The 26,920-nt window shown below is 44.4% G+C and overlaps 1 protein-coding gene across 1 annotated transcript in view; it reads left to right on the forward strand.

Moving 5' to 3' along the window:
• The first annotated feature begins 433 nt into the window (after positions 1-433).
• The window catches only part of ATP10B (ATPase phospholipid transporting 10B (putative)), a 286,689-nt gene continuing 260,202 nt past the window's right edge, over positions 434-26,920 (forward strand). Inside the window, exon 1 of the mRNA XM_070569117.1 lies at positions 434-720. The gene's annotated coding sequence lies outside the window, so the exon portion shown is untranslated. The remainder of the gene's footprint in view (positions 721-26,920) is intronic.

Genomic DNA, 26,920 nt, shown 5'->3' on the forward strand with positions numbered 1-26,920 from the left:
AGGGTGCGGTACAGCCGAGTCTCCGGCATTAGAGATGTAGCTCCTTGGCCTGGATTGAAGTCGCCCTGTGAAGCAGCTAGACAGAGCACCCATCTCCTGAGACTTGGCCTTCAAATCCCTATTGTTTTTAAATTAATCACCAGAAAATACTCTTCATTTCCCCACAGTTGGGCAAAAGTCCCAAGTTCTAGCTGTAACTAACCCAAGGGCTCTATCTCAAAATAAAGTGTGGGGGCCCGCGGGCAGAGCTGAGATAGTGGAGACCAGGCCATCCACCACCAGCTAACAGCACAGGCAGCCTCCCTGGGCTTCTCTCTGGGAGCCTGAGCCGGTTAGGCCAGCCCTGCCAGGGAGCCTCCACGGAAGAGGGGGAGAAGGGCGGAGATGCAGGGCTTGGAAGAGGAACCTAGAAGCCTTGGGGAGGGCGGGGCTCAGCAGGTTTCTCCAGCAGGCCAGGAGAGGAGGAAACGGGGTGGAGGAATTGTGTTCAGGTGTGTGACACTGAAGGCTGCGCTTCTAAAAGGGTTGGGGCTGCCTGCCCCAGCCAGGGATGAGAAGGAGGCTCTTGTACTGGCTGTCACTCCCCTTTGATGGGATAACTGGAGGCAGTGACAGTTCAGACCCCCTCCTTAGTGCCCCACCAGAATAAAAACACCCAAGGAGTGCTGACTCCCCTTGTCATAGCTGTGGAGCCTGCACCCTGCACCAAGGAGGAAGGAGGTAAGCGCCCTGCTTGATGCTAAGACTTTGGGGTGGAGGGGGTTTCTCTTCAGCTCTCACCAGTGCTTGCTGCCCTGGGGTAGGAATGCTACTTCAAAGGGAGGCTCTGAGCCTGCCCCTGGCTTCATCCTCACTACCCTGGGTCCTTGGGGCTGCAGCTGTGTCCACCACCAGCCTCCAGCAGCTCCGGGTCCCAGGGAACCTCATTCCTCTGTATCTGGGGAGCTCTTTGCCCACGCTGGAAGATCTCGTGCTTGCATGGACTGAGTTATGAGGGCAGCTGCAGATGGTGATGGTGCTCACTCCATGGAGTCTTGGCTTCCTCCACGTGCTGATGAGCAGGCAGCCTCTGCCCTTGCTGACTATAGCTAGGAATGAATTACCTGTATAGAGAGCCCATATTATACAGGCATTGGTCATCACCTGTGCTATTTCAGGGCCTCTTTCAAAAAGCTTACAAAACCATTATGCAGGATTTTGAAAGAAGTAAATGTGTGTGAGGAAGAGAGAGAGTGAGACAGAGAGTTGGCTTTTTGTTTATGGTGACTGATAAAAATAGTAATGGTGAGAGCTTATTTGAAGGTTTATGATTTACAAGCACGAGTGTGAGGCAATTTACAAGCCCGTGAGTCAGGTGTCAGTATTACCTACAATACTGCTGAGGATGCTGAGGCTCAAGGAGATTAGCTGAGCCAAACCAGTGCTTGCTGATCCCAGTCCATGCTTTTGACTTACATCAATGAGGTCATAGTTAGCTGAGGGTGTTCCAGATTCAGAGTATACAGAGGTGGTGAGGAACAACCACTTGTCAAGGGGCTTTCTCCAGGCAGAACAAAGCTGACAGCCTCATTCTCCTGTTGCCATGTTCGGGAACTAATTTAGAACTTGGTCTCTACTTCTCAGGCCTCAATGGCCCCTTCTTGTGGATTTGGAGAATGTTTAGAGCCCACCGTCAGCAATATGTAATCCATGTGGTCTGTGCCATTAAGAATTCAGAGACTGTGCAGCTGAACAATGCAGCTGGTCTTTAAAACACCAGAGCCAGCAATGGAAGCAAAAGCAAATACATCAGAGAGGAAGACACTGGGTCAGTGCACTGTGGCTACCTAGAATTAAACCCAACCTCCAAATACCAGGCCTCTCATCACTCCAACCTTTGCCCCCTCCCCAATGTCACCTAATACCAGCTCCCTTAGTTTCATAGTGAGCCAGCAACACTGGCGGCCTCTGCTCTTTCCTCTTTGGGACCTGTGTCCCTGGTCCTCCCTCTGCTTGGAACACGTTCCCCTGGGCTTTTCCTGTATTTGGCTCCCTCTTTCCAATCAGGCTGCAGCTCAAATGTTGCCTGTTCAAGAGGGCTTTCTAGACCACGGAATCTAAAATGGACGCACCACCACCACTACCACCCTCAATTACACTCCCTCACAGTGTTGATTATTTTCATAATGCTGATGACGATCTGAAATTCTGTCGTCTTGTTTATTGTTTACCTTCCCACTAGAACATAAGTTCCCTGAGGGTAGAGCCATTCCATGTCTTCTGCCAGCTGGACACTATTGGGTCCCCAGGGCATAGTAGATTCCCCAATTAAAACAGGCTCAGTTAATATTTGTTGAGCGAATGAATAATAGACAGGATTAGGAGATATCAAGACAGCTAGTTTTTCTCCTTCTCATCCAACACCTCCACTCAATCTCCCTTGGGAAGGCAAACATCTTGGTCTAAAAACAGCAGTAAGGGTCACCTGGGTTTTCAAGAGCTCAAGGGGCAACTGATTTCATTTTTGGGGTAACAGGGAAAAAGGCTAAATGACATCAAGTGGATTTAGTTCCTTGAGAAATAGCAAGGTCTGATCAGGCTGGCTCTGCTGACCAGTCTCAATAAGCAACACTGCCTGTGACACATGCCAGCAAGCTCTTCTGGACCAAACATGATATTGATCTTAGGCACGCCTGGGGTACTTGCCATGCCAGTACAAGTGCAGGAAGCTGAGAGTGCTCCCTTCCAGCCCTGCTTCCTCAAGTCACTGATTCAAATTCCCACCAGGCTTTGCTGACATATCTTTTGCTATTTTGGGTGTCATTCATTCATAGGATGGAAAGAGGTCCATATTTGGGAGCAGGGTGTACAAAGCATTTCTATGGGCTCTACCACTCTCTGCAACTGTGGTCATGTCTCTTCTTGTCTCCTCTTCTCATATTTCTCTTCTGTAAAACGGAATGATAAGAGCTGCCCTCCATAGCCTGTGAGGTACACGTGTGGTGCCAGCCCTTTGCAGAGTATTCGGTGTGACAGCGATATAGAAACCAGCACAACGTATCTCTTATTCACAAGCACCCAGCCCTGCAAGCAATGGGGAGCATGGAATACGCAGGGAGCTGTGTTTGTTTTGGAAAATTTCACTTGCAGAAAATCCACAGTTCCAAAAGAAATCTATCAGAGGAAGAGACTTCTCTGCAGGATTCCTTTTCCCAGGCAACAACCTCAAGAATCGGCTTACACACTTTAATTAACACCCAGCCCATTTGCTTTGCAGCGAGGAGCATTAGCATCCAGCCTACTGACGCTTCCTCTTTGGCAAGCACACAGCATTTGGCAATATTTCACACGCTGGTGGTTTTTATGGGTCTCTCCTCACACTTATGTGTTCTTCATTGTAATGTGTGTCATGCCTTCCTGGTATCAGCCCTGGCCCTGGCCCTATTTGATTTAAGAGACATCCGATTTTGTATCTGATCCTCAGGTTGCTCGATGATTCTTTTATTAACGCATTCCTTATCTTGTTCTGTTCCCTTGTGTTGTTCTCAATTTGCAGATGCCTTTTGAAAACAATATATTTTTTGAATCAGGAGCCAAGCCAGAGTCCTGATAATTTTCTGGGGAGGAAGGGGCCGGTAAGGAAAGTTGTATCATAGAAAGAGACTTACATTCAGTGTGTGAAGACCTTGTCTTGAATCCTGGCCATACTTCTCAGTAATTCTTTTCCAATTCCGTGGGCCACAGTAATGATAATAGCAATATTGGCAGTGGACATTTATTGAGAACTTACTAAGTACTAAGAGGATTCCTTGGATAATCTCATCTCGTGTTCCTGCTGACTCTCTCTGTGTTTTGGAAATAAGGAATAGGAGACTTAGAGGGTACGAGGCCATCAGGTAGGGAGTGATGGAACCCAGATCTGAATGCACGCTGGGTGACTTAAGAGCACATGCTCTTATCTACCAGACAGGTTGCCTTCTTGAGTCCCTGGAATCTTTCTTTATACACAATTCAACATAACTGGGCCTGCCCTTCTCACAAGATGTCACCCAATGAGATGATGCCTGTGAAGTTTCATTGAAATGGTGGTTTTACTTTACCATTTTCCATGTGTCTTGTTTACCAAGATTTAGAAAAATGCTCTAGAGGGATTCCTTTTCTCAAAGTGCCCTTTGAAGAAAATGACAGATATTTTCATAGAGAAAGGAAAATGGTGCATCTTGCCAAAGGGAAAATGAAAATCATCAGTCCTAACCCAGAAAATCATCAGTCCTAACCCAGAGCATACATTGGATACTAGGCAGAACCCAAACTGTGTTAATTCTTAAAATCTTCTGGAGAATTCGCAGATACTATCTGCTGCACTAGGGGCTAATGATAGAATAATGATAGTCAACATTTATTAACTACTCCTTCATACTCGGCACTGATAGAAGCGTTTTCCTCATGTTATCTCATGTGCAAGAGGCAGTCCATCACAGTGGTGATGGGCATGGGCTCATGGTTTAGAGTGCCTGACTCTGTCAGTTGCTAGCTGTGTGACCTAGGACAAGTTTCTCAACTACTCTGTGTTTCAGATTCCCCATCTATAAATGGGAATATTACTGAACTTTCCCCCCAGTGGTGGTGTGAACATTCTATAAGTAGATACATATAAAATGCCGAAACAGTGCTTGATGTGTATGGTACTCTGAAATGTTCGCTGCTGCTGCTACTTTTCCCTGTGCCCTTCTATGAGTGAGGGCCTCTCGCTCCCACCCTGTAAGTGTAGAAACTGATGACGAGTCAGGTGACACAGCTAGAATCAGGATTTGATGCTCTAACTGTATCCATCTGACCCCTTCCCTCTTCTATGTCATATTTCCTCAATAAATTCTCAAGGAAACACACATTCCTCTGGGAACTCAGTTGGACAGGAGCTTATATTGCAAGATCCAACCTACTTTCTCTCCACGCATGTACCTAAGGGTCCTTATTGGCATCTCACCTTTAGGCTGGTGAGTGAAGCGTGTTGTTGAAAATGACTTAAGTTGTGTTCTCTAGGATATCATCAAACCAGCCAGAACTTTCTCCTCTCTTCAGTTTCTCTGTGCGCAGGCAACCACACTACCCTTGGGGTGGTAAGTTTCCTCATTAAAAGCAATCACTGATGCTGCTGTTCACCAAGACAGAGCGCTGACCGGACTGTTAGGGGGCTTCTTTCAGCTCTAGGAAAACATTCTCCTGCGCTGCCTTAAATCCACCGATACAAAGTCTCTTGAGTTAGGACCAATGTTGGGATAAGTGACCAGAAATTTTCCAGAGGTCTGTCCTGGACTGATCAAAGACAGATGCCAGCACTTGTACTCTTTCGACCGTGGTACCCAGTTGCATATTCAACTTGCTTTACGGACTCAGACTTCCCTTGGGTGGAGACTTGCTTCTGCCAGGAGCACCAGGACCCTTGGAAAGCAAACATTCTTCAGCTGCCTGCACTGAGTGTGCCTGGCTCTGAGATCCCTCTCAAATAATGACAGTAATTAATAATTAACAACAGCCCCCTTTTATTGAGTAGGTGCTCTGTGTGAGACTATTTAAGTAGTTCATGTAATCCTAACACAGCGACAGTCTCAAGTGGGTTCCAGTACTATCCTCCCTATTTTAGAGAAGAGGAAGATGACGTTCTCGGAGCTCAGAAACTTGGCCAGGGGCACCCAGCTGAAAGTGGTACCACCAGGACATACATCCAAGCCGGTGTGACCGAACACAGGTTCTTCATGTCTGTGCTCAACTGCCCCAAACTCCTCCTGCCTGAATCACCCTCTCCAAGATGGTTTGATAAGACATTACTGACTAACCATGGAAAAACCTGTCCTGCTGGGCCACCCCATGGGACATGTGGACAAACCTGCCACCCACAGTTTGTTTTCCTTGCACCTTCCCACCCCGGCCTGGGCAGTGAGTCTGTTTGTTTTCCTTTGCCTCGTCTTATCCGGACGCAGTTGAGCTCCTTAACTAGTTGGCTTGGCTTTCCCCCCATGACACTTTAGTTACCAGAATATTGCAGAAGTAAGCACCAGGGCAGAATTCTTGTCTCTTCAAGGTACCCTCAGCCCATCCCTAACCTTTTTGAACAGTAACCCTTTTGCATTTTTCCTTCCTTCTCTTTTCAGCCTGGTTTAAGAGCCAGTGGATTTGATCACAGATCATGAAGCATGTTTTCACTGCTGTGAGAGAATTCAGTAATTGGCATTTTAGCCTGAGGACTGGCCTATGAATTCTGTCAGACAAAGTGGTGGTCTGCATTGTGGCTGCATGTCAGGAAAGTGCTGTCATCCCTCCTAAGTGGCACTTATGCAACTGGCCTGTTACCAGGAAGGAATACAGAAAGAAGTCGGAGAAATTGAGTTAAATCTTGGACACCATGCCCTTTAATGCCTATGAGATCTTGCACAAATTACTTACTTTCCAAAGTAGCATAATTCTGCTTCCATTTCATTCAGCCTTGCATGCATTTACAGATAACACTTCCACAGTGTCCCGGGCACTCTACAGACCCCTACATGTGTACCATTTCACTTAATTCTCCAACCAACCTACTGAGGTAGATACTGTGAGCATCATTTTCCAGCTGAGGAAACCAAGGTTGGTAAGATTGAGTACCCATTAAGTAAGCGATGAAGGGGGCCTTTGAATCCTGTTCTTTTGAGGTCAAAATCCACTCCCCAGACCAGCATAATGCACTGGCTGATCATTTGCTGTTAAATTCTTCCTTCTCTATCGCAAGATCATGCACAAGTCTTTCTCTTGTGCACAATCGGCTTTTGCAGCTCTTGCTGAGGACATTTTCCCAGACCCCGTCTCCCTGCACTGCTCTTCCTCATTTGCCAACCTTCCAATCGATGACCAGAGCAGCTTCGGCTGATGCCCTGGCCTTCGCTCATTATCCTTTCTGCTCAGTTTGATCTCCCCATCACAGAAAGACACCTCATCGATAAGTGTAAATCTTTTCTGTTTCCTAACAATTGAGAGATCTTCCGAACAAATACTTGGGCTTACCTCTGAAAATAAAACCATCTATTTTCTCTTCCTCTGCATGGCAGAAGGATCACTGGGTACCGCTGCATTTCCAGGACACTCAGAGAAAAAGCAGGGATTGGCTGTGGACAAGATGAATGGGCCAGAGTCAAGGGCTTGGAGGGGACCCATTAGGATGTACACCCATAAGTGCAAGGGTCTCCTCCATCGTGTTTGTCACTGTGCCCTGGCACTCAGGACAGCTCCAGTGTTATTCACTGGATCAGCGTGTTGGCTTCTAAGAAAAGTATGTGTCTATTGCAGCTTTGTTTTCCAGATACTTTGTTTCTGTTTTACTTGAAAGTAAACGCAGAAGGGAGAGGGTAAGTGGTTATTGGAATTCTTACATTTGGAGACCAGTTTTCTTTCATCAGCCTCTCAGTGGAGTATTTCTCTGCCCAGTTACACTTCGAGTTACTGTGGACTCCGTTTTAGGGTAAAGCTCATCATTTCTCTCCCATCTAATAATGCCACTTCTCCTGCCATGGCTCACACTGGGAGGCCGGTCACACACACTCCCCCTCTTTCAGTTACTTGGTTTGGCTGGACAGTCACCATCGGTGGGTCCCTGGACCCCACTTTTTGCCCACATCCTCCTCCTTTAATTCTCTTTCAGTGAAGAGTCCAGGACAATAAGATTTCCATTTCTGAGCACTCACAGTGTGCCAGGCATGGTGCTAAATCCTTCCATATACTACTCCCTTTAATCCTCACAAGATCTTCACCTCAGCATTTGGCAGATGAGGAAGAGCCTGTTCCTTGGAAAGGTGAGATGGTTTGCTACAGGTCACAGAGCTGGTTGGTGGTGAACACAGGCCTCTGTGCCAGGTCTGTGGGTGCCCAGTTCCAAGCCTTTCTGCCGTGGCTGCACAGCGAATCCACCTCTTGCCTTCAGTCGACATCTGTTATGCAACCCCCTATATGAGAGGGATGCTGGTCCTTCTCTGACTTTTCTCAAGCCAGATACCCACCCCCATGACAAGTGTCATTCTCTAGAAGGGCAATCTCTGATGTCACCTCCTGTAAAATGCTGAGGTTGGGGTCCTTGTCTCTATCAGGGAGCACAAAATCCCCTAAGGGGCCGTGCCTTCCTTCTTGGTTGCCATTCTGTTAGGGATGACAGAGGAGAGGCTGCTATGTGGTCTGACTTCCAGAAACCAGCCTGAGCCCTTAGAAAAAACTGCCTTTGGGTATAAGTCCTGAGGCCCTAAGGGAAGGCCATTTTCACTGCCCAGTGTGTGGAGATAAAAGTCAGTTGGGAGCTCAGAAAGGGGGCGGGCGGGGAGGGGGCTTCCTGTGCTTCAGTTCTTCCTGATGTACAGCTTTCCCATCTTGTGGTCCAGCCAGGGGCAGCCTTCACTAACACTTACCAGGCATCGTTATTTCAGCAGAAATTAGATTTGTTTAAAAAGCAAACTACTTTAAGTGGAAAATTAGTGTTTCTTATCACAAACAGAGTAACTGTAAAACGAAATACAGGGATTACAGAGCACAAAGTGAACTCTGGGCTGACACTGCTGTCCACTGAAAGCTCTGGCCCCAAGACCAGCTCTCGCTTTGTTCAAAAGGACAGTTAAATATTAACCAGCTCCATTTTGCAGACATAGAGTTTTAGTTTGGGAAGTTCTCGAGATGGGTGGTGGTGACGATTGCATAATAATGTGAGTGTACTTGATGCCACTGAACTCTAAACTTAAAAATGGTTAAAATGGTAAATTTTATTTCATTTTATATTTTACCACAATACAAAAAAGAATGAGGCAGCTCTTTATGTACAGTTATGAAACATCTCCAAGATATATTAAGTGAAAAAGTAAAGTGCTGAACAGCGTGATCGGAATGCTGTCATTTGTAGTTTTTTTAAAGGCTAGATACACATACACACCTATGCTTGTATGTGCAAGGATCCTTCTGGAAGACTGACAATATTTGATTCTGTAGAGGGATTTGCTTCTGGTGGCTAGGAATAGAGCAGGAGAGTCATTGCTTGCTGTTTGATTTGTGTTCCATGTGCATGTATAACTCATTTTAATTGATAATTTTTTTAACTGTAGAAGAAAATAAATTGCACCAAACTCAAACTGCCTCCCTAAAGCAGTGGTTCTCAACCTTGGCTGCAGCCTAGACTTGAGCCATTTAAAGTGAGGTCCTCTGACCAGGGGCCTCAGCATCTCCCGGGAGCTTGTTAGAAATGCAAGCTCTCAAGCCCCACCCAGACCCATGGAATCCAAATCTGCATTTTATCAAGGTCCCCAAATGGTTTGCAGGACATTAAGGTGCGAGAAGCACTGCGCAGGACTAATTAAATCCATCTCTGAGGTGGGGTTTGAGCCTGGGAATTTACTAAGGCTCCTCAGACGATTCCACAAGACAATTGATGCTGCCAACCACGGACTTAATATAATAGGGAAAATTGAAGGGGTTGAAATAGGATGAATTTTATCACTGTATGACTCCATTTTATTCAATGGGGGCCCCATGTGCCTCTTAAGAGTTGTTACACGTCCCACACTTGGGAGCACTGGCCCAGATGACTATCTCAGATCACATTAACGTCACACAGGAACATGCACTATTGGGATTCACCTAAGCTTGGTGGGGAAGATGTTCTCCTTTCTGGCTTCGAGTACATCGTCCCTTATATAAAATAGACTTTGCAATTCCACACCAAAACTCATGCTGACTAAGGGCTTTTTTATCCATGGATGGGCATTACATGAGGTCATTGTAAAATTAAACTTTGGAGTTAAAAAGATATGGATTTGAATTCACCTCTCTGAGCCCTGTGTCAAATGAGGCTAATGTCTACCTCACAGAGCTGTCATGTTTAAATGAGATGGCATAGATGATGTTTGATGCGTTATAAGTGCTTATCACTATTAGGTGATAATTATGATGTTTATACTCCTCTCCCTTCCTCTCACACCCACGTCTTGTCCTGGGCTTCTCTCACTGTCACTATTCCCTTCACATTTGCTCATTCTGCCTTGAGCGTTTCACATACAGATGACATTTCTCACATTGCGGTTGACGCCAAGGAACTTGAGTTCCACCTCCCCCGTCTCTTGACACAGAAAACACTCTGCTGCCTCTCACCAAATTATCTGACACATTTCTAAAACACAACTGAAACCTCATTACATGGATGAACAGCTTTCCATCAGCTCATTCCTCACTCTGATATTAATATAATTGTTGCCAAGACATTGCAGTTGGCCTCAGAGGCAGTCAGGAAGGCGTCATTGGTAGCAACCCGAGATGGCTGCAAGTGCAAAGAGAGCTAGTGGAAGCTACTAGGGTTTCTGCGTGGATACATGGTACTGTAGAGTGGATTCTGTGGTTCTCCTCAATTGCCGCGGCAGATACGGTTCGGGGAGAGGGAGCGGGTGTCTGAGTCAGAGAGTAAATGTCCTTCCCCCACAGCACCCTGAATCATCTTTTCAAAATGCAAATCTGAACATGTTTAAAACCCCCGCTTAAAACCCTGTGAGAGCCTCTCACTGCTTTGAGAAGGAAGACCAACATTTTTGATAGGATCTACAAAGTCTGGCTTCCAGCTGTTACTCCTAGTCATCTCTCTAACTCCCATCTGTCTGATTATTGGGTCGTCTTCCTCACTTCATTGAGTCCTTGCTTTGTGTGAGTCCTGATCCCCAGGCCATAGACCAAGTCTGATTTTGCGCAGTCTCCTAGCCCTAGGGCCTACTTTGTAGCAAAAGCTCAGTAAACGTTCATGGAAAGAATAACTGCGTGCGAGGATGTCGTACAAATTGTTCCTGTCTAATCTGCTACCCCATGATTTGCAATGTCCCTCCCAGTAACAGAAATGCTGGCAGTTGCCTATATAGGTAGGTAGTAGACTGTTTTCTACATTTAAGCTTTGGCTGACGCTGTACCCTCTGCCTAAGATTATCATCTTACTCCTCGCTCGCTTTGTCTGGGAAATCTTAGGCCAGGATTATCTCCTCCAATCAACTTCCCTTGACTCGCCAACATCCTCAGTTATGCCTCCCTTATGTCTTTATTATGCTCCATATATAACCTCCATTTCATTTAACTCCGTTCCATGTTTGTGTCTGCCTCTCCAACACCTTGAGAAAGAAGAAATGAGAAAACATAAATTGTGTGCGATACAATAGGTGATGAGTATGTGTGTGTATGTATGAATGAGTCACTGATATTTCATGGTGAATAAAGAAGTATGCCTTGTAGTCTCAGTGCTTTTGCACTTGCTGTTCCTTCTACCTGGATGCTTTTCCCACCTCTTCTCCTAGTAGTTTTACCTACCTTCAGACCTCAGTTCGGTTATATCACGGGCCACACAGAAGCCGTCCCTGCCCCACCCCCAGACTCAATCTGACCCTCTGCTATATATTCTAGCTCCTTATTTTCTTCATTAATCTTATTACCAATTCCAATTATAAACTGTACTTTTATCTGATTTAAGTTTACCTCGCTGTTTATACTGGAAGCTTCATGAGGACTGGCTTTATTTCCATTTTCCCCCAGCAGTTAGCATAGTGCCTGGCACCCTGAACATGCTCCCTGGAATGAACAGTTGATCAAATTCAGGTCTTATTAGATCCCTGAGTGTGAAAAGAGAGAGTAGGCAGATGAGAATGCCCAGCTTCCCTTCCCCACTGTGGTCCTGTGAGGGTTTTCCTCAATTGCTATGAGTAGAAACTCCACCCCATCATTCAGCATCATGCGGACATGCCGGAAAGCATTGTGGCTGCTGGTCCCCACCTTGCCCCACAGTGCTCCCCTCCCGACTTAAATCAAGCCACTGCTCTTCTGAGAGCTTGTTCTTTGGAATCTCAGACGGGTCCAGCTACCAACTGCTGAGGCAGCAAAGAGGCATGATGGCAAACCCAGAAGGTCAGGCAGGTGGCAGGCAGGACAGCACAGTTGTGGCTTGTAAGTAGGTCTGACATCCCCAGACACATTCTGTCTAGAAGAATGAGCCTCACCAGATTTTGTGGGCTGGCAGGAGAAGAGCTGCTATCTTTCCTCCTCTTCCTGGCTGTCCCACTCAAAGCAGATGATCAGTGTGATTTGACTTGAGAAGTATGGGAATCTTCTAGGTGGCCCCCCTACCTTGACTCCACCACTTGTAGCTGAAGGTTTTCTTGTCATTGACATTGATAGGCCATTGACATTCCTGACATTGCCAAACCACCCCAAACCTTTTCTTCCATTTGTCCTGCCCTAGAAAGCCTTCTGGTGACTGTCCCCAGCCAGCTAGAAGGTTAGAAGTATTCAAACATCCAGGGAGAGGCTTAGAGGGCTTGTATGCGAGTGTGTTTGTCCTTGACCGGTAACAGTCCCTTGGCCATGAGTTGGGCGGTGGCTGGTTGCAACAAGGAGATTGGGCAGAGAGAGAGAAATGCCCTAGGACCAGGAGCCGGTCCCATACCCAGCTACCGGCTCTCTCTGCCTCATTTTACCTCCTGTAAAACAGAGGGTAAGACAACATGAGAAATTTTCACATTAGGTTCTCTGGAGCTGTTGGGTTGGGTAGAGATGACCTGGAGGCACCGTGGAGGGCAAAGGAGCAGCCCTTTAACACACTCATCCCACATCCTTACCCGTACATCTCTCCCACACGCTCACAAGTACACTCACACCACGGCATACACTCCTGTTCTTTCTCTCTTCTCAGAGCTGCTTTCATCTGTTTTGTGTACCAGCATGCCGTGAAGGACACGTGGCACTGCAGGTGAAAATGAAATAGGGTCCAGTACAGTATGAAAACATTTGATAGCCACTGACCCAGATGATCTCTGAACTCTACCAGCCCTTGAGCCTTCAGCTGCATTATTGGGATGCGTAGTTCTCTTCCAGAAGTCTCCTAGAAAGTAACAAGAGTTAGTGGTTGCAGAGGATGGACTCTGGAGCCAGACTACCTGGGTTTGAATCTGGCTTCTACCACTTACTGTGTGTCTTTAGAAAAGTTATTTAACCTCTCTGTTTTCATCTCCTCACTCCAAGATGGGTATAAAGGAGTACCTACTTCATAGTGTTGTTGTGAGGATTAAATAAGTTAAATAGGTAAAATGCTTAGAATAATGCTGAACATAAAATAAATATTCGTTAAGTATCGGCAGTTATGATTTTATTGCTTCTCATTATTAAACCAGTGGTTCTGAACATTGAGGGGGGCCATGGATCCCTCTGTAAATTTATAAAAGCTATGGATCCTTTCCTTGGAAAACTATATACCAAAACATCTTGCGCCTTCAATTCAGAAAGCAGTGGGCTCAGTGTCTTCACTGGAAACTAAGACCCCACACATAGCTCGCGTGTTTGGGAGAAGTGTTTTGGTGATTGAATCTAGCCTGTCAAACAATGAACAATCGGGCAATTAACAGGTTCTGATAAATGATTGCTAATTAAACTTTACGACAAATAGAGCAGAGCCAACCTATTTTCCTATTAGAAAGACCCCAATATGTCTCTTGAATTGCTGCAAATCTCTCAAACAAGGTATACATTTATTTAAGCACCTTCCAAAGGGACCTAGTTTCAGGGATTGCAATTTGCTAAGAGATTGGACTGGGTATTTCCACGGCAAATAATTCCATTTACATTACACCCAGGCCCAATAACACTGCATGCCCTGAATAACTCATTACGCTCCGTGCGAGGCTTCTAACCCCATAAAAGGTATAAGAGCATAAAGAATATATAAAGGAGACAGAACATTCAGATTCTTTAAATTTCTTCAGCTTTTTTGCCAGCACTCTCTTCTTAGGAGACTTTAGCTAGGGGGAAATAAAGAAATGAGTTGCACAACCAAATTAGGATGGGAGATTTGGGGCAAGTGGATTGAGGTGAAGGAGATAATGGATGGACTGGGATAATGAGCTCAGAGAGGCCGGCTTCCAGATGCAAACACTAGGTATAAGCAGCTTTCATTTTCCTGAAGCCAGTTTTATGAAGCTGCTGTCCCAGGGCAAAGGCATGCGGTGCCAACTTGGCCTCCAGGATCCAACACTTCTGAGATACTTATAATGATATTTCCTTGATTCTAAGTCATGCACTTTTTTTTTTGTCATCAACGTTTTGTTTTTGTTTTTAAAGATTGGCACCTGAGCTAACAACCATTGCCAATCTTTTCTTTTTTTTCCTTCTCCCCTCCAAAGCTCCCCAGTCCATAGTTGTATATTCTAGTTGGGAGTGCCTCTGGTTGTGCTATGTGGGACGCTGCCTCAGCATGGCCTGACAAGCGGTGCCATGTCCGCGCCCAGGATCAGAACCGGCAAAACCCTGAGCTGCTGAAGCAGAGTGAACGAACTTAACCACACAGCCACAGGGCTGGCCCCTCATCAATATTTCTTAAGTGTAATCTGCCTTATACATTATAAGCACATTCGATGTAGTGTTTTTCCACTTCCTCTTTGGCACTCCCCAAAATTATTGAATTGGTTATCTTACCACAAAAAAAAAATTTATCTTGGTACCAAAATACAATAATTCTTGCTTAATTTACAGGATAGTGAAGTCTGAATGAGATTAAACTTGTCAGAGTATTTTTGAAACTGTAGAAACCTATATAAGCACATTATTATTATTATATTATTATTAAATTGGCTACTCGATATTTACTGAGCATATACTATGTACCGTTTTGTTCTCCATGTAGGGACTGGAGAAGTGAAAAAAAAATTAACAAAGTCCCTGCTCTCATGGAGCTTTCCTTCTCTTAGGAAGAGATCAAGAATGTACACACAAATAAGGGAGTTTTCAGGAAGTAACGAATACCATGAATAAAATAAAACAAGCTCATGGAACAGTACCTGGGGAGGACAGCTCCAGCTAAGAGAGTCAGGGAAAGCCTGTCTGAGCTGAAACCTGAGTGTCAAAAAGGAACCAGTCCCATCTTGAAGGGAAGAGGGTGTGATAGCATTTCAGACAGAGAGAAGAGCAAACACAAAGGCCCTGGTACAAGCCAATCAAGGGTCAGAGGAGAGAGTGTGGCCGGAGCACAGCGGACCAGGAGGAAGGTGGGCAGAAAGGGAGAAGCAAGCAAAGGCTAGATCATATGCGGCCTCTTAGGCTGTGATGATGAGTTTGGGTTTTAATTTATCCAGCCCTTGCTTTTAACAAATTCAGGAACTAAAGTCCAAAGGCGAAGTGACTTGTTCAAGGTCAATGAAACATCCTACGGTTTTGGAAATTAGATCTCTTCATTTCCTGACAGTTCTGCTTCACTGAGCTGCTTGCAGACAGCAGCTTTTGTTGGTCAGGTAAGGCCTTCGAGAAGGAGCCTGACACTCCTCTGTGATTTTTTTCTCCAAGTTCTTTCTGATATATCATTTTCCTCCTAATTAGAGATGAATATATTCTCATCATTTAGCTGGTTTATAAACAAAAGCAAAAATAGAAGTTATTCCAAGCCATTTAAGTTAACATTGGTTATTAAAACACTAAAGTAGTCAAAATGAAAACAAGACCTGGTGGGTGGCTCTGCAAACCAGCTCATCTGAGCTGTCTGTATCGCTGTTCCTGTTACCAAATCAGGTTCGGTTTGCCCTTCGCACGAAATGCCAGTCACTGAGATGAGTCTGCAGCAGAGAAAGGGTTTATTCACAAGGCAGCCAAGGGAGGAGATGGGAGAACAAATCTCAAATCCTCCTCCCTGAAAATGAGCATTAGGAACATTTATGGGATAAAGGAGGCAGAGTGGTCTGAAGTATGGGGATAGATAGTTGGAGGTAAGGAGAAGTGAGGTAATTGATAATCTGCGCAAGCATGGTCAAGCTTCCTGGCTCTTCATCGGATGCATGTTCACAATATAGTGGCATTAACATGATCTGAGGGTAGAGTTTTTGCCTCTCGGATGTCAGGAGTTCATCTATCACATACCTGCACAGGCCCGGTTGGTGGGTTGGTGGTCTCCACTGGCCTGAACTGGACAGTGGTTGATCCTTAGTTCCTGAAAGTAACTCAGGCATCTGTTACCATAGTGACCCAAGCGTCAGGGAGATGTTGTCTATGAGGAACCTAGTAGGATCTGGATAATATATTGCCTATCTACCCGTCTTTTGAAAATAAGCAGCACAGCTAACAATGAGCAGGTGGACAACTAAAGACTACAATTAATAATTGCCAAAAAAACCTTTAGTTACCAGCTACCTAATTATTAGTGGCTAACTGTCCACTGGTTTCATTCCGTTGGGAACAGTACAATTACACACTGTATCTAACAGGATCCAGCTCCTGGACTCAGGACACCGATTATCTCAAGAGATGGGTCTGCTAAAGCCATTCATAGCTCTCCATGAGGTTCCTCCACTCATTCCTTATAGAACACTGACTTGAGACTTGGATGTGTGTCATCAGGGACTGTCCCTTGGCATGCCCAATGGGAGAACCAGTGTGGTATGTGATAAGACCAAAGCTCTTGTATCATATTTGAATTTGAATAATTTCTCCAATGCCATGTTATTTATCGCTATTTATTATATCAAGATAATAGTACTTAACTCAGAGGGTTGTTATCATAATTAACTGAGACAATGTAAGTATTTAGCATGCAAAAGTGTCTCAAAGTATCTGGCTCCATAATGTCCCTTCCCATCCCACAGGATCTCTTAAAATCAAGGGATCTTTGTATCCCAGATCAATCTGCCTCTTTTTGCTCCATACATAATCTGCTGGTCCAAAAATTATTTAATGAACACCTACTGAGTGACTTGAACTGTAGCATATACACCCACCCAATTAATATGTAGGGAGTGTCTACTAAGTGCCCATGATTGTACCAAGCATTATGAAGTCTATAACAGGTACAATGGAACATAGTTTTTGTCCTAAGGAGCTGAGCACTTAAAAGGACAATTTTCAATTAGAATATTGTTTAGGACTTGATACTTCCAAATGCCAGAATTCTATGTTCTTAAAAGGAAGAGAGAGAGGATAGAGTGATGCAAACTGGAGCAACCAGAAGGCTTTGTGGAAAAGAATGGGTCAGGGGGAGGCTTGAGCTGGGCAAGATGAGGGTAAACCAAGAAGAGAGGTGGCGGCCTTCCAGGCTAGGAAACTAACAGCATTGCAGGCACGGGCAGAGTACAGAGGTAAAAGGGGAGAGGATGGTAAGGAGATGGTAAATCCTGCCCCTACCTGGGCTAGATGCCTTTTGAGGAAAAGTGCTTTTTAGGGGGCACAGACAGAGGAAATTTGGGGGGACACCTGGGTTCCAAGCCTGCTTTGTCCCCATGATGAGAATGTGGTCTTGTTGCTGCCAAGTGAAGAGCCTGGGAAGACTGATCCTTTTAAATAAGTCTCATAGTTCTTACTTGTTCCAGAATGTTAATATAAGCCCCAGATATAAAAGGGCAGTGATGTGGCATAATCCTTTCCAGCCACAGTATCTGTGTGCGGGAGGCCCAGCAGATGCATACCCTATTTGGGAATTGGGCATTCAGGAAGAACTGCCAACATTTGTTGCATCCTATACTATTCACCTCTTCCATCAATGTTGTGAATTCTTGGCCAAAGAAACTGGCTCCTTTTAATGCTGAGAAAGACTTCCTAATAGTCTGGGCTGTAGTGCCTCTGCTAGGGTTCCCAGAGTGTCCTCTGCTTCCTGCATGAGAGCCTTCATCACACCGTATTGTGATTGCCTGTCTATGTCTGACTCCCACAAGACCATAGGCCATTTGAGGTGAGCGGGTACCATACTTGTTTTAATTATGTCCACCCTTCAATTCCCAGAGCCTTGCACAATACCAGGCACATGATAGATATTTGATTAATATTTAATATATTGAATTAAATTAAGATTAGCTTTTCTAGAGCAGAGGGTGGTAGGTGGCATATAAGAAAGTTAGGGTCAGAACTTGGAAGCCAGTAAACTTGACAGAAGTTTAGATTTGATGAGAAAGCAAAGGAGGGCTGGCCAGCAGACTAAGAGAATAGTAAGCATTAAACTGTACTGCCTGCTCCCCTCTCAGCAGAGCAGATGGGGATGAATGGAGTAAAATTAGAAAAATCATTAGCATGATGATAACCAGAATCTCCTCATGCTGGGAGCTGAGAGGTAACCAGGGGTCTTCTCTGCTCCCAGCCTCCATGCCTTTCAGATCACTGTTGCTTCCTTCCTGAGGACAGTAAGTGATGCTAGCCCCAGAGTTCTCTGTGAGAGGGAGGGAGGAAGCGAGAAAAAGAAAAAGTAAGCTGTGTCAGCTGATTCTGTGTCAGCTTTGGAAACAGATGAGTAGCCTCACTTAGGGACACCGAGATTTGGAGCCTGAGTATGGGCTTTGAAATCAGATCTTCCCTGGTTTAAATCCATAGTCTTCTACTTCCTAATTCAGTGGCCAATGGCAAGTGAACATTCAAAGGGTAGAGGTAGTTATTACCTTATATGATGATTGTCATTATTGCACTAGAGGGAACTCCACTGGCATGCATCCAAGGCAAAAGAACAGAAAGACAATATCTCCCAGAGAGACCCAGCCTAGGACCAGAGAGCCCAATAAGGGTCATTTTTTAGTACGTGTCTTTTCTATCTCCGCTTTTAGTTCTGTATTGTTTTGTTAAAAGATAAATCACAGAGAACTGAACCAGAAATGATTTCAACTCACTCTGTCAATGCGTTGGGCAGGATAATTAACTCTAAGTGCACAACAGACAAACCTTGAACTCTCAGTGACTTAACGGGTAATAGTTTACTTCTCCCTCATGTCACAGTCCAGTACGGGTTGGAAGACCATCATACAACCTGTAGCAAAGTCATCCTCAAAGGTCTCCAAGGTCGCTGAGGTAGCAGATGAGAAATTGAGGAGATACACCAGCTCTTAGCTGCCTCAGCCTCGTAGTGGCACATGCCACTGCCGCTCATGTTCCATTGGCCAGTGCTAGTTACAAGGGCCCAACCTAAATGGAAGGAAGACTGGGAAATATCAGTAGCATATGGATATTTGGTACTGTCTGCCACAGCCACTTTCTTGCTGTGTGACCTTGGCGAAATCACTTAACCTCTTTGAACCTCAGTTTTCCTGGCTCTGAAATGGACCTAATAGTTCCTACTGCATGGAGCTTTGTAAGAATTACATGGCATCATGCAGGTAAAGAATTGAGCACATTACTTTGCAGGTAGACTCTTCAGTGTCAATGTTCTTTTGTAGATTGATTAAGAACCACGAAGTCTTATTTGGCTTCAAGGTAACAGAAACAGGTTCTAACTACCATCAGAAAATATGAAATTTATTGGAAGTATTTGGGGTAAATTTTAGAATATGAGTGAAGACTGAAGAACCAGATCATAAAAGATAAGTAACTGGGGCTTCATGGCAGGAAGTAGAGGAAACTATTTGGCTTGGTGCCATCCCCTTAGCAAACCAAGGGCTGGGTATTTTGATAGTCCCCCCCGCCTCAAGGCCCCATGCAGGAAAGAAGTGTTTCTTTAAAAGGAAATCTGGGTGCTGTTGCTAGAAAAGAGAGAGTGGAGCCTGAGTAGCCACAAATAAAAAGTATCCATTCACTGTATCAGTTAAGAATAAGTCATACAAATAAAATAAGACCCAATTAGAGTGGCTGAAACAAAAAGTCAGATGGAAGCTGTCCACCGCTGATGCATTGATGCCCTCAGGGATGCATGCTTTCCAAACTTCCTCTCTGCCTCCTTGGCACCTTGGCTCCTCATCCCCATACCTTATAGTCACAATGTGGCCACTCCATGTCTAGTGGGAGGACGGAGAGTGGTATCAACAAACCTCCTTCCATCTCATCGGACAAAACTGTAGCACATGGCTAATCCTGGCTGCCATGGAACCTGGGGAATTCTTTCACTTTTTTAAATGACTTTTGATAGATTTAAGCAAAAGAGAAGTTGAGCATGGAAGTATGGATGTCCTAATCTATGAGATCTTCTAAATGTCCACAGTTTAACATTAAAGTGAATAAATCAACACCCTAGTACCGGAGGGAAGTAGGAGGAAACACTAACTATCCTGAAACTAAAGAATTCCTTCCACTGGCTCTTCCCTCCAACATCCTCATAAAAAATGGAAAAATGTGAAAATTTCTCCCAGGGGTCTACAGATCCCCTTCCTGGCCCGAGAGGACCTGAGTAGCATTGGATATGGAGAGTGAACTGGTTGGTAGATGTCTTCCCAAAGACTGTTTCTGGATGGATTAGTGATTAAAAGTTCCTTCTCTAGTGAAATGTCTCTAAAGTTCCAGCACAATCCACTTCAATGGTCACAAATTAACAAGAAAGGTAGGAATAGAATATTTTTTAAATGTTAACATACCTTGCTAGCGCCTGACCCATTCTCAGATCTCAAGAAATGGAAGCTATTTTCCAAGTTCCCTCAGAACCTACCTTTCCCAGCTTTTGATGTTAAAAATCTGAAATCTAAATCTAAAAACTAGGTACTGACACAGTTCCAGAAAACAGCTACCCCTTGGGCAGGATTCCGCAGGTAATCGTAGTAAAAGCAGTAAAAGAAAGGGGCAGAAGGACATGCTAATTGTCCATGGAGAGTTATAAGTCCTTGGGTAAATAAAATCGTCCCATTTCTTCCTTAACCTTCTCCCTACTCTGCCTCTCACCCCAGACACATTTTTTTTCATTCCAATGAAATGAGGTAGGCTTGAGACAGAAGCCTAGCCAAAAACACTTATGCTTTTTAATATTTTATGAAAGAGCTCAGTTTATCTCCATTTAATAGCCAGATTTTATTTAATGTCAGCAATGTGCTACATGCTATGGTTGGGGTTTTATATACACTATAATAACAATATTAGTTAATGTTTAGCAAGTATTTATTGAGTCCTAGGCTCCCTGCTCTAGTGCTTTACATAAATGATCTTCTTTACTCAGCAAAAATACTCCACCATGTAAAAGGTGTATTACTTGACTTGTTTTACAGATGAGGAAATTGAAGACCCAGCCAAGGTATGAAATATGGCAAATATCATAGCTTCAAGTGGTGGAGCTCTGAGTCAGACTTGCTTCCTTAATCACTAAGCTATAGTGCTGTTGACTTTTCTCAGCAGCCCTATGGGCCACAGGTTGTCTCACCTTACACCTGAGGAACCTAGGACTCAAGGGGGTTGGTGACTTACCCAAGGCCAACAGCAAAACTATTAAATGGCAGAGCTGGGATTGAACCTAGGCCCATCTGAATCTTAAATGCAAAGATGTGCTATCCCACAAGGTTTTTTCCCAATGGCTGAACATATCTAGTGCATTAATTCCCTATTCACAACTCTGCCACCAAGATTTACTTATCCAATATAGTGTAGTAGTCAAGAACACAGACTCTGGAACCAAACTAGCTCTCTGACATTAGGTGGGTTTCTTAACCTCTCTAAGCCTCAGTTTATTTATCTGCAAAATGGAACTAACGGTAGTACCTAATTTATAAGTTTGTTGTAAGCACTTGGTATAAACCCAGTCTAGAGTTTCTGTTCAATAACTATTATTGTTTTTCTTCCAGCTTGTTTGAATTTCATCCATTTTATAACTCGTATTTATCATGTGCCATCAGATGACTTTGACTGCTGGCAACCCTATGAATGAGTGATGTCCACAGTGTCCTGTCCTCAGCAGCCCTACTTGGCTTCTGTAGACTCATGCCTGTGGCTTCCTTTACGGAGTCAGTCCATCTCATATTTGGTCATCTTCTGTCATCTCCTTTTCCCAGCATTATCTTCTTTTCCAAAGAATTCTGCCTTCTCATGATGTGCCCAAAGTAGCACAGCCTCGGTTTTATCATCTTTGCCTCCAAGGACAGTTCAGGCTTAATTTGCTCTAGGACCCACTTGTTCATCTCTCTGGCAGTCCAGGGAATCCACAGAGCTCTCCTCCAACACTGTATTTCAAACGAATCAATTATATTCCTGCCAGCCTTCTTCACTGTCCAGCTTTTGCACTTGTACATAGGAATTGGGAATTCGAGGGTGTGGATAATCTTGGCCTTGGTCTCTAATGACACTTCCTTACACTTGATGATCTTTCCTAATTCTTTCATTGCTGCCCTTCCAAGTCTGAGTCTTCTCTTGGTTTCTTGGCTGCAGTGTCCATTTAAATTGATGACTGAACCACGGTAAACAAAACCTTTAACAATTTCAATATCTTCATCATCTATGTCAAAGTTGTGTAGTTCTTCTGTAGTCATGATTTTCGTTCTCTTGATGTTCAAGTGCAGTCCTGCTTTGGAATCTTCTTTCACTTTCATCAGAAGTTGTTTCAAGTCATTGCTGCTTTCTGCCAGGAAGATAGTGTCATCTGCATGTCTTAGATTGTTGATATTTCTTCCACCAATTTTCACTCCTTCATTTGAGTCTAGCCCAGTTTTTCATATGATACATCCACGTACGGATTAAACAGATAGGGAGATAAAATGAATGCTTGTCTGACACATTTGCCTACAGGAAACCATTCTGTCTTTCCATATTCTGTCCTGATAGTGGCTTCTTGCCCACAATACTGGTTACGCGTTACAGTACAGGTTACTCACTGTATAGCCTTAAGAATCTTCTCCTCTCTCCGGGCCTTAGTTTCCCCATTTGTGAAACAGGAGGTTGTCTCGATATCCTTTGAGTCCCCTTCTAGCTGTCATTCCACTCTTCTCACATATCACGGTCAGGTGCCAAGTGAAGCTACGTGGTGTTGCTTGGCTCCTATGGGAATCATAAGGTCTCTGTGAAAATAAACACATGGTTAATGTTAGCAACCAAAGTGCCAGCAGCCCCTAAGTTCTTATGATTGTAATAACTATCATTTGCAGAGTGCTTGCCATGTGCCAACCACTTTTTAGAACATTATATATACATTACCGTATGTAGTTCAAGAATCTGCTCATCCTTTTCCTTTTCTCTTGCTGATGTTGGCAAAATATTTTACCTAAAAATATATCTTGTAAGTAGGGCAGACAGGTTGGACAAGGTATTACGTTAGCTAAAACACATATCGCAGCTAATGTGAGTGATACACGCACACACATATTGAGAGAGAGAGAAAGAAGCTAACGTAATTACCAGGTCAGGACTGCCTGCCCATCCTGCATCTGTCTAGACTGTGAAGACCCAGAACAGGAAGAGCTAACATGTACATATAGAACGACAAAGAAATTCCAGGCACAGCTATGAGCACTTAGGACTGCCTCAGCTGCTCCTCATAGTTGCCCCATCATGTTGGTACCATCACTATCGATTTTATAGATAAATATATGAGGCTCAAAGAGATTAAGTAGTTTGCTCTGCTAGGAAGCGGGAACCCTGCCCAGTAGTCTAACTCCAGAGGCTTTATCCTATTAACCACTACTCTTAGAACTTTCTGTACCTTCTGAGCTTAAGCCCCGTTTAAAAAGCAGGAAACAACTCCCAGCTTCCTGAATAGTAACAAAGCCCTGGGATCTTTCCTGGTCCTGAAAAACAGCACAGAGGTGGTGTCCTCAGCAGGAAGCTGAGGTCCTCGGCCCTCGAGGCTCTGGTGACAGAAGCTGCCAGGTGAGGCCGCCCCGTGGATGTTCTGACCTCCCATATGTCACCAGGGAGACACTAACTCAGGGATGACCTCCAGATCTGGAGAGACAGCCCCCTACAGCCTGCTCCAGGCCTCGCTGACCTAGGGTCAGAGTAGAGCTGGTTTACAGCCACTTGGAGCCCCTGCCCTCCTTTCTGAACAAGGAAAACACGAGGCTGGTGGGTAGTGAGGCGGAGCCAGGCTCTGCTCCTGTTCTGCTGCTGTTGGATGTGGGATACCTGCAGGGAGCAGCCAGGCTGCAACCTTGTCAAGCATATGACAGAGACTCCTCAAATGATGACTGGGGCTGTTCTGCAGTAGGCTAAATGGGACGACCAAAAGGGTATCAAAATTGTACTAGGGCTTCTGTAATATTTTATTTGCAGTGGACCATCAAACGGTTAGGTTTTCAGCATTTTGTGCAACAGGAAAGAGCAGATTCATGTTATTCCAAGTTTTCCCGTTGCTGACAATGCAGACGATGAAATGTGTTTGGGCCTGTGGGAAGGCTGCTAGAAGCCCCTGGCTCTCCATGTGCTGGAATGGTGAGCGAGGGACAGCGTGTGAGACGCCTTCAAGCCCCAGTGCTGTCCCCTCCTCAGTCTCACTGCATTAAGAACAGGGACAGGCTTCTCTTACACCTAGCCTAGCGACTTCGAAACTTTGAGTCAGCAGATCAGGTTCCCGTCTTGGGTGTGACATAAACAAGCTACATAGCCCTGAGCAAGTTGGCTTTGCTGCGTCTCAGCCTTCCTGTCTATAAGACACAATGTTAAAACTGGGTGGCCTCTAAGACTCCTTCCTCTTTAGAATGCCATGGCAAATAAAAAACTCTCAGCCACTCACTGCAGTTGTTAGTAGTTACTTGTATTATTAACTTTTGAGGCAAAGTAGTTGATCTATTAGATTGTCTTTTCCAAGAAGGCAGATTAGTTTTGCTTTGTTCAAGATTCTATCTCCTGTGTCCGACAGTGCCTGACACAGAGTGGGTGCTTAATAAATGTCAGATGGATGGTAGTTGGGTGGGTCCAATTTCTCTTCTGAATTAAATAGTGCCTTCCATGGACACTCACAGCATGTCTCATGTGCACCCACCAGAGATGGACTCATTCTCCGTGTACCCTCCCGCACATGAAGTGGGTCCACACTAGTTGCTGGAGACAAACTCCCGAAGCTTGCACAATGGATCTCTTCAGTCATCTAATTTTGTGTCCTCCTTGCTTCCTTTATCACTTGTCAGTCAACGTGTCTTTGCAGTAACAATGTCCTTTCCTATCTCTCAGAATGTTCCAAATTATCGGCCAATCAGTTATCTATTTGCCTAATACGTGCTCAGACCCTCTGACAAGTCCTGTAGGGAAAAAATAAATGAAGAAAAACTGGGCACTGCCATCAAGGAGTCTATGGCTATTGGGGAAAAGAAAAGCTGCCCCCACTTTTCATTCACCTTCAGTTCTTGCCCTGATATTATTCTTTTTTTCTCCATCATGAGCTCCAATCGTTTCTCCCAGAGCAGCCTTCAAAACTATGTTCCACTCTGCCATTCTTTATCCCCTCAAATGCCTGACATTTCTCCATTTTCAGGGAACTTTGACCCCACTAATTCTTACCCACACATCTGCCAAATCCCTCATGTTGCTGAGTTTTGATAGCGAGGGCATCGTTAGGGACCCTGCAGTCGGGAGTAGAGAACTTGTTTCTCTAATTTGTTTCTGTCATGCAGCAAATCAATCACAAGGTCAGCTTAGGAAGTAGGATGTCGAGGCTCACTCAGTGCTCCTCAACTCTCCTGGCCACAGGAATATTTTTCAGAAGTCTTGGCATCTATCTGAGGTATTACCAAAGCAATGAGACTTTTCTTTTTTTCCTTATAAAAATGGTCTTTTTTCCAGAATTTCAGCTCACATTTAAGAGAGAGAAAGGACTTCTATAAAACTGAAATTTGATTTTGAATTTCTACTATGTAAATGGTAATGTGCTTATTTTTGGTTAGTTTTCTCATTAAAACCTTTTGTACATGGTCTCATGCCTTCACTCCTTCGAGGATTCGTGGAAGAGGGTGCATTTGGAGATTGCCCAACAGTTGTGGGCTTTGATCTGGGTTCTGTTCCTCACCAGCCATGTGACATTGGGCAAGTAAATTTCAATGAATGTTTTCTTCATCAGCAGAATGTGGGTTCTTTATTTAAAGGACTCATGTGGTTGTTAGGAAGATTGACTGAGGCAAAGTCTATAAAACTTAATGCTTAGCAGGTTATAGGGGTTCAATAACCTACTGTCTGAATCAAGTTCAACAATTTATTGGTCTCCCGCTGTGTACAAGGTCCTGCTGGGGGATGCAGAAAAAGCTGACCCATTCATTCCCAAAGCAAATATTTGATGCATACTTGTAACGTGATTTCTATTTAATTTCCAAACTTTCAAGTTTCAGCTCAAATATCATCTCTACAGAGAGGCATTCCCTGGCACCATATCTAAAATCAACCCATGGTTATTCACCCTGATGGCAACTTGTATATTTCCTTGATGGTATAACAATGTTTTGTTTGAATGTTTGTTGGCTGTTCCTTTCTCTAAGTTGGGGGAGGCCAAGACTTTGTTTCTTCATTACTAACTCCCCCAGCGCTCTGCCCAGTGCTTGGAAGCAAGTAGACACCCTACCTGATTGAATGAATGAATCCTAGCTGCTGGGGCGACACTGAGAAACCACAGACATAGGTCTGCCCTGATCCGATTCACAACCAACTGGGGAAGCATAAGGACCTTTAAGTTAAATTGTTAAAACCCTCTATTTTTGTTAACACTAGAAACTTTCTACCTCAGAGCAAACAACGATAGGTTTTATAAGGTAGGTATAATTGGAGGTGTCAATCCTGAAAGAGGTATTTGGGGTGAGGGAGACGTGGGAAATCTTGGATGGAAGGCAGCATATGAAAGTCCATAACATTTGCAAAGCATTGCCAGGACGGAGCCCCTCTCAGTGTGGCTGGGGCCACTCTGAAGAAGAAAGCCCCATTCTCAGCTGAGAACTGAGTTTTGCTTTCCACCTGTTTTGGTTTGCACCACTGCTACTTTCCTACAATCCTGGAAGAATCACATGGTGTGGCTCTCATGGGAGAGAAGAGATGCCATTCACTAGTCAGAAACAAGACCATGAGGAGAAAAAAGAAATACATGCCTCCCCTCCAAAGGGACTTATACTCTTCAGAGAGCATTCCTATACTTTTTTCTATGACATGAGTAATACATGTTCATCATGAATATTCAAGAAAATACAAACAAGCCAAAAAAAAAAAAGAAAGTAAATCTCCTTTCCCATCCCATGACATAGATGACCCTTGGCACATTTTGGTGTATATGCTTCTAATTTATTCTATACATATATCCTGATCATAGAGTACC

This window comes from Equus przewalskii, chromosome 13 (assembly GCF_037783145.1).
Source record: "Equus przewalskii isolate Varuska chromosome 13, EquPr2, whole genome shotgun sequence".
NCBI classification, from domain to species: domain Eukaryota; kingdom Metazoa; phylum Chordata; class Mammalia; order Perissodactyla; family Equidae; genus Equus; species Equus przewalskii.